We start from the raw sequence: 8,394 nt of genomic DNA, 5'->3' as shown, positions 1-8,394 counted from the left end.
AAGCTCTTCTCTTTCACCTTTATTTTTATATATTATCTTAATTATTCCTTTCTTCATACTTTCACTTAACTTTTTCTGTTTATAAATATCAATAAATAAATCATGCAAAATTGGCGTTAAAACATTCTTAAAAACCTTATAGAATTCAGAAGGTAAACCATCTAGGCCTGGACTTTTCCCATTACACAATTGATCTATAGCTTTATCTATTTCTTCTTTTTCTATTTCCTCATCACACATTTTCTTATCATCTTCATTTACTTTTGTTTCAATTTGATTCAATAAAAACTCTTCATCTTCCTCATTTATTACTTCTTTTTTAAATAAAATAGCATAAAAATCCTTCACTTCATATAAAATACCTTCTTTTCCTTTTACAACCTTTCCGTTTTTTGAAATACTTTTTATAATTTCTGCTTGTTTTCTTGTTTTTTCCAAATCATAAAAAATGTGGTACTCCTTTCTCCTTCTACTGTATTTTTCGCTCTACTTCTTATTTTAGCTCCCATGCACTTTGCCTCTTCAATCTTTTTCAATTGTTCTTTATCACTATTCTATTCCCATCCATCCTTCCTTCTGCCACTTTTTTCATTTATTCTTCCCATTCCTTATTTAATAATCTTTCATTTCTTTTCTTTATTCTTTGCATTTTCTTTGAATGTTAAATGATCCCACCACCACACACTTTTTGCTTCTTCATATAAAACGTCATCTACACTATTAATAATCAAGTTTTCCATTTCCATTTTATAAATATCATTCTTTAAGAGTTCTACATTAAACACCCACACACCTGGTCCTCTTTCTACTCCACTAAAATCCATTGTTACATATAAAAAATCATGGTCACTCCCACTATACATTTTATTAAAAATTCTTGAAATAAAATGCTCTAATCTTCTGTCACATAAAAGAAAATCCATTCTACTTTGTTTAAAACTGTTATTCACCCACTGTCTTCTTGAATATTCTCTCTTAACTGTGTTTTTATCTCTCCATACATCTACTAAATTATGTTTATCCATCATGCATTTCAATTCTTTTCTTCCAACATCAGCTCTGTACACCATATAATCTTAAAACACTCAATTCTTTAAAAAAGTAACTCTTTCTGTATGTTCATTTGGAGCATGTATGTTACATATTGTTATTTCCTCCCCCCTATCCATAATTTTAACAGTTAAAATCCTTCCATGGTTATCTTTAAATAGAACATTTGTTGATTCTACTACTCCCCTTCTAATGAGTATTGCCAGACCTTTTTTCTTTTTTACATCATTATTATACCATATTTCTCCATCCCAACATTTTTTAAAATCATCTATTATTGTTTCATTCCATCTAGTCTCTTGAATGCATATAATTCACTTTGTTTTGTTAAAGTAATTACATTTTCAAACTTCCATTTAGATGACAACCCTCTAGCATTAATCGAGACCAAACATAAATTACTCATAATAAAATACAAATAAATAAATAATAAAAAACACAAACCAAAAACAACCCATAATCCAAATGTGGTCTCTCTTAAGCTCGACAAATATATATCTACTTTATCATCATTTATCATTGTTCTCAATCCTTTGCACCCAGCCTTCAGGAATGCTTGTTTTAATGTTTTCACATTCACAGTCCACTTTAGACTTTTCAATGTCATCATCCCAACCCACCAAACAATCATATACAACCCTATTTGGCAAAAAACCGGTAACATACTCATATGCCATGTCTTTCACCTTTCTCACTCCCGCCCTCATAAACAATTTATTATACAGCGTTTTCCCTCCCCTCTTAATTTTTGGGTTCAGAAATAAGGGCTGGTTAAGCACCTGATTTATATTATCACATTCATAATCTACACTGTAAAAAAAGATACACCAAATCTACTCAATAAAAATGAGGCAACAGATTACAAGCAATATTATTAATTAAATTTCACAAGGTTTGGTATTGAGTAAATATTAATTAAACAAGACTCTTAAAAGTTATCCATTTAAAATGAGTAGATTCGAATAGAAAACAGAACAGAATTAATTATAATCTAAACAAAAATGTTGAGTTAATTTGAGTTAATCAATGCAATTAATTAAATCTAAATATTCCTTTCCTAGAAATAATGGCCCAGAAAGTACAGAACTTAACAAATGAGAATTTTATTAACAATTCACTTTTGTGCTTTCAACGCATTGTAGCACATCATTGTACACTGCATTCACAGTCTCATTTCAAGACAAAAGTAGGATCTTGCATTTCAAACCAGACATTTAAAAAGGACATAATACTGACTTCAAACTATTTAGTAAAAACAAAAATAAATGCCATACACGTGTCCATAAACCTGTTTCCATGCTTTTTCACCTCACATAGCCACTAAATTGGGTCAATAAAGATCTTAAAATAAAAATACTCCATAAATACTCCATAAATCCTTAAAGGTCCCGTTCTCCATGTTTTTTTTAAGCTTTGATTGTGTTCATGTTTCGCGTGTAAAAAACACTGTATTTTTCACACAATTTACTTATCTGTATACTGCTGTTTTCACTGTCCAAAAAACGGCCCGATTGACTTGCTTGTTCTATGAAGTTTATCATTTTGCATGTATTATTTATGCTCTAACAGCAACATTACACACTAACTAAAGTTTAAAAAATGGAATCGAGAAGAATGGGACCTTTAAAGTGCAATTTGTACAGAGTAAAATACATTTGTACTTTGAACTTACAACAATTGAAATGTCATGACATTCGTGGGAAAAATCAGTATAACTTACAAACATCAATGTGCAATTCTCAAGTAAGACATTGTGTAGCACAAAAGTCTGCACTGCAATACAGTCTCATTTCAAGCCTGAAGTTTGCTCTAGAGGGATTGGACTTTGTTGATCCAGTTCCAAGAAACGTTTTTGGAATACCTCAAAGGTGTACAAAGGTGATAATCGAGATTCAGCGCGTAGGTCAAGCCAAGGAGGACAGAGCAAGGCCGCTGCAATATTTCCAAGTCCTGTGATGACGATTCGAATGTTCTTTGGGTAGTTGCTTGTAGAAGCTTCAGGTTTTGGGGTCAGAGTAATGGCCATTATGAACTGTTCCTTCAAGTTCTCAGTGTCCTGCAACATAAAATTGTAGTGTCTTAGTATAAAACTGTCAGAAGTATATTGCAAGCATATAGCAGAACTAGACAATACATTCATTATGGTTTTCATAGCTTATAAATCTATTTTATTACATTTTATTTTCTCACAGGCCTTGGTCTCAAATTGTTTTCTTCTCTATTTTGATGTTTTTTTCTTTATTTTTTTATGTTTGTTGTAGTCTACAAATGTTCTTCCATTGTAATGAGGGATTTAGTGTTCCACTAGCTACTATTATATCCCTCTCTATGTAGGCTACAGTATCCATAGACATAATATATACATAGACGCCCTATTGGCCGCTTTGGAAAGTTGCTGCGGAATAAACACACACAAAAAATATATTTAATATTTAGCTCTTTGTGCTAAATTTCAGTTTTATTGATCAGTAATAGGCTAGCCATTATAACAGAAGTAGCTTCAGTCAAACATACTGTTAAAATAGCCTAAATATAAAGTTATGAAACTTTACTTTGCCTTCAGCCAAAACTATTTACCAGGGAACCATTAATAGATTAATGAGACCAAAGATAAACACAAATTATACGAATTATATCTCATGTTTAACCTCTTGACTAGAGACATCCGAGCCAGCGGCAACCGTCAGAAGCACTGGCCGTGGTACGGCTGTTCCAGGCGGGGTAGACGAGCGCTGGGCGGGGGCGCAGCAACTCCGAAAACTTCAGATAAAATTTTTAAATAGGCTCTATCTTTATAAACAAACCACATATTTGAGCTTTAAACAACTACATTGTCGACTGAAAAACTATTAAAACTACATTGCGTGACACAATAAGGAGTTTTCTTTTTAAATCAAAGTTCCCAAAAGCGTTGCCATATGGAGTTTAACCGTAGAGACGGAACGGACTATTTTCTTTAGCGGAAGCAATACAATCGTTTTTAAATCAATAAACTCCTTTTTAAATCAGTAAATCGTGTCAAATTATTTATTTATTTGGTAAGTAGCCATGTAATAAGCAGGAAAATATAGAGCAAGGTGGTTGTTAGCGAATACGACCCCTTCTTCATCTCCGCTTCGCATCGCGGTCATAAATCAGCCTGTCAGGTTTTCTATTTGCCATAACAACGCCTCGCTCGACATTATCCCTGCTACATATAACCACTACATGCGTTCTTTACTAGTCCAGTGAAAACAAAATAAGTTTTCTTACCTTAGTCAACCAGCTGCAAGATGAGCAAGTGGAAGACGGCGAACATTCACCGTCTGTAGGCAGCTTAACGTATCTCTTCCGCCGTCTGGTGCACTTTGACAGGAAGTGCTTTTGCCTGATTACATTAATTTGAATTCACTCAATATTCTCTCCATTTGGAATTAAATTAATAAAAAAGCTTAAGTTTCATTTAACTACAATGGGTGGTTTTTATTCCAAACATTTTTATTTGAATTAAATTAATAAAAATGCTTAAGTTTTAATTAACAACAATGGGTGGTTTTTATTCCAAACATTTTTATTTGAAATTTAATTAAATATTTGCCTCAAAATCAAAAACACAATTATATTGAATACATTTTAACCAAAAACATTAATTCAAATCTACATCACCACAGAATCATTTCTTACAGTGTACTTTATCCAAAAATTCTGCCCAGGCACTAAAAACCTCCTGATAAAACAATGGCATTTTTGCAGTTATAGGTTTCTTAAAGGCCATAAACAGCCCTTCTTCACCACATCGTCCACCTTCTTTTAAAAAATCCCTCATATACTCCTTCCACCCATATTCTATTTTGTCACACACATACTTTTATTGTTTTAACTCTTATTGCCCTCCTCTTTACCTTTTAAATCTACCATCCTCAAACCTCCTTCCTTATAATCAGCTATCAACGTTTTTGTTGATATCTTAATACCTTTCCCTCCCCAGACAAAAGCTATCACAGCCTCCTTTATCTCATTCAAGACCCAGTCCGGCAAATCAATTGCTCCCATCACATAGTTACACTTGGTAAATATTAAAGAATTAGCCACAACTACTTTTCCTCTTAATCTGAAATCTCTTAACCTCCAGAAATTTAGCACTTGTTTAATTTTGTTTAAAACTCCTGTCCATGTAGCATCTCTAGCCTCTTTTGCATTTCCTCCTATTCACACTCCTAAAATCTCTAAAAAGTCTTTCGTTATTTTAAAAGGAGCATCTAACCCTTCTAAATCTACCCCTCCTCCTATACACATTATTTCTGATTTGTCAACATTTATCTTAGCACCTGAGGCTTTGCCATACACTTCCATCTGTATTTTAATTCTTCTCACACTCTCCATATCCCTTACTGTAAAGGTTGTGTCATCCGCATACTGGTGAATGACACTTACTCCCCCATATGGCATTTGAATACCTCTTATGCTTTTATCCCTTTTAATCAGAGAAGCCAGTGGCTCCGCTATTATTGAGTATAACATTGCTGATAATGGGCACCCTTGTCTAACAGACCTTTCTAAAGCAAAGGAATCAGTTAATACTCCATTAATTTTAACACAACTTCTAGCATTATCATAAATCACCTTTATCCACTTTCTAATTTTATCTCCGAACCCATATTTTTTCAATGTCTGTTCAATAAAACTATGTTCTACTCTATCAAAGGCTTTATTTAAATCCACTGATAAAACCAACCCCCCTTCCCCATCTTTCCCCATGCTATCCACTACATCTCTTATTGTACATACCTGTATAGTATCCACAATATCTCTCCCCTTTATACTATAAGCCTGACTTGGCGACACTATACTCCCTACCACCTGCTTCATTCTATTTCCAATAACTTGTGTTAAGATTTTATAATCAGAATTCAATAAACTCAAAGGCCTATAATTTTCCAGCTTCATCGGGCTTCCTTTATTCTTATAAAATATTGTTATCATTCCTAAACCCATAGATTTCAGCATTTCCAACCTCTCTTCCATATGCTTATACACCTTTAGCAGTAATGGTGTTAAGATCTCTATAAAAGTTTTGTAAAACTCGTGTGTTAGACCATCCAAACCCGGGGCGGATTTTTTGTCTGATTTATAGCACATTTTATTTATTCAATCCCTATATCCTCCTCACACATACTCTTCTCCTCACTTAAATTCACATTCACAGCACTCAAAACTTCATCCACACACTCTTGCTCTACACCCTCTTTCTTGAATAAATCCCTATAAAAACCTTCCACTTCTTCTAATATCCCCACAAAATCATTAACTTTATCACCATTTTTATTTTCCAACTCTACTATCTGCTTTCTCCTCTGCTTCTTATTTTCTAAATTGAGGAAAAACTTTGTACTCCTTTCTCCCTCCAAAGCATATTGAGCTCTACTCCTTATTATTACTCATTTGCTTTTCTCTTTTTCTTACTCTTAATTCTGTTTTTAACTTCAAATATCTTTCTTCACCATACCCGGGATTATTTTCTATGTTTTCCGCTTCCACTTTCAATGCAGTTTCTAATGATTGTACTTTACTTCTCCTCAAAAAATCCCTTTGTTTCGAATACCTAATACTTCTTTTTTTAATTTTCTCTTTCATTCCCTCCCACCACTCACATACATTATCCTAAAACAACGGGTTCTGCATTTCACATTTTTAACACATTTTAACATTTTTTTGTCAAACATAAATCTATGCGACTCTGTTTTAAGCTACCCATCACCATTTGTCTTCTCGAAAATTCTCTTCCCTCCACACATCCACTATATCCTCATTCCTCATCCACTCCATTAAAAATTGGCAGTGCTACAAGCATCCAGTCTTGTGCACCACACATTGAAATCACCAACCACTATACACCTCCCTTTATGTATTTTTTTCATTTCATTAAAGACTTCTTTTCTAGCCACCTCTATATTCGGTGCATAAATGTTAATCAGCCTAAACAGCGCATTGCAAAACAAACTCAATTCCTAACAATCTCCTGCTTTCATCTTTATATATCTGTTTCACATTTTGCACTCTGTCTCTTTTTATCAATATAGCCACTCCACAAGCTTTTACATTTCCGTGACTCACATAAATGTCCCCCTCCCATCTCTTTTTTATATTATCCATTATATCCCCTGTCCAGTGTGTCTCTTGTAAGCATAACACATCTGCTTTTGACAGTCTCTTCACCTTCTCAAATTTTTCTAGGTCTCTTAACCCATTACTGTTCAGGCACACAATGTGCATAACACCCCACATAGTCATTATTACATTTTTAAAGAGGTTTAAACACATTCAGATTAGACCAAGCTCTTACGTTCAACCTCATGCTTCTCTGCCATTTTCTTCTTTCTTTTCCTAAGGGTGCATTTCCCCTCACTCGTGTCCATGTCTTCCTCCATGTTAGTCTCAGGATTCCCTGGCTTTTCTTTCTCCTTTCCTCCCCCCTCATCCTTCTGTATCCTTCCTCCCGAAGTTTTCCTTCCTGACTTTTGGCATTGCCTCCTTCTTCGTCGTTGCTTTTCGCCTTCCTCTCATCTCCAGCATCACCTTGGCTGCTGTTGCTCTCGATGACCTCCCCTTTTGCCGCTCCCTCTGCACTTGCATCTTCGTCTTCTTCGCTCTCCTCCGCGTCGTACAGGTCTGAATCCTCACTGTTCCCCTCTTCCAACACTGCCAGTGTTTCACACACGCATAGTCCTGTCTGCATTCCACACACATCACAATTCACCTCTTTGCACTCTCTTGCATAGTGTCCTTGTTTGTCGCATTTAAAGCACCTAAAACTTGGGCAGTCCCTCACTACATGCCCCGGCTGTATACACATACGGCAAACCCTCACTTGTCGATCGTGTATGACCCTGAAGTGTTCCATCCCACTGAGCGTCTCAAATTTTGTTGAATTAGGGCAACGATTTGACGACATTGCTGAACTTAACTTTTAAAAATCTTGTCCCATCCACAATGTCTGTTCCCGGCCACACTCTCCTTTTGATTTTAGACACCACTGTTACTCCCCATTCTTTTAGTTTGTTCAAAATTTCTTCATCTTGAATGTAGACGGGCAGTCCTAAGAAAGAAACGACCACCTCCATGCAATCCACTTCTTTCACCATCACACGACTATTTTTGATCTTCAAACCATCCAGGATTTTCTCTTTTGCCCTCGCATCTTCCATTGTTAATTCATACTCTTTTTGGAGATTTATATATGCAACCAACCACTCCTCCGCATCCTTCTTTCGCACTCTTCAATAGCTCCATCATTGTGATTCTGTCCTCACCTTCTATCTTCACCAACACAGTCAGCTCTTTGCCATAGCTGCGCTCTTCACCTCT

At 35.1% G+C, this 8,394-nt stretch overlaps 1 pseudogene; it reads right to left on the bottom strand.

The window, feature by feature from the left end:
- Positions 1-623: 623 nt before the first annotated feature.
- Positions 624-7,507, bottom strand: LOC148994725 (uncharacterized; annotated as a pseudogene).
- Between the last annotated feature and the right edge of the window lie 887 nt (positions 7,508-8,394).

The sequence above is a fragment of the Pimephales promelas genome, chromosome 3, assembly GCF_988280905.1.
Source record: "Pimephales promelas chromosome 3, fPimPro1.hap1.1, whole genome shotgun sequence".
Lineage (NCBI taxonomy): Eukaryota > Metazoa > Chordata > Actinopteri > Cypriniformes > Leuciscidae > Pimephales > Pimephales promelas.
Note: the sequence above shows the minus strand (reverse complement) of the source record. Positions and strands in the feature narration are given on the sequence as shown.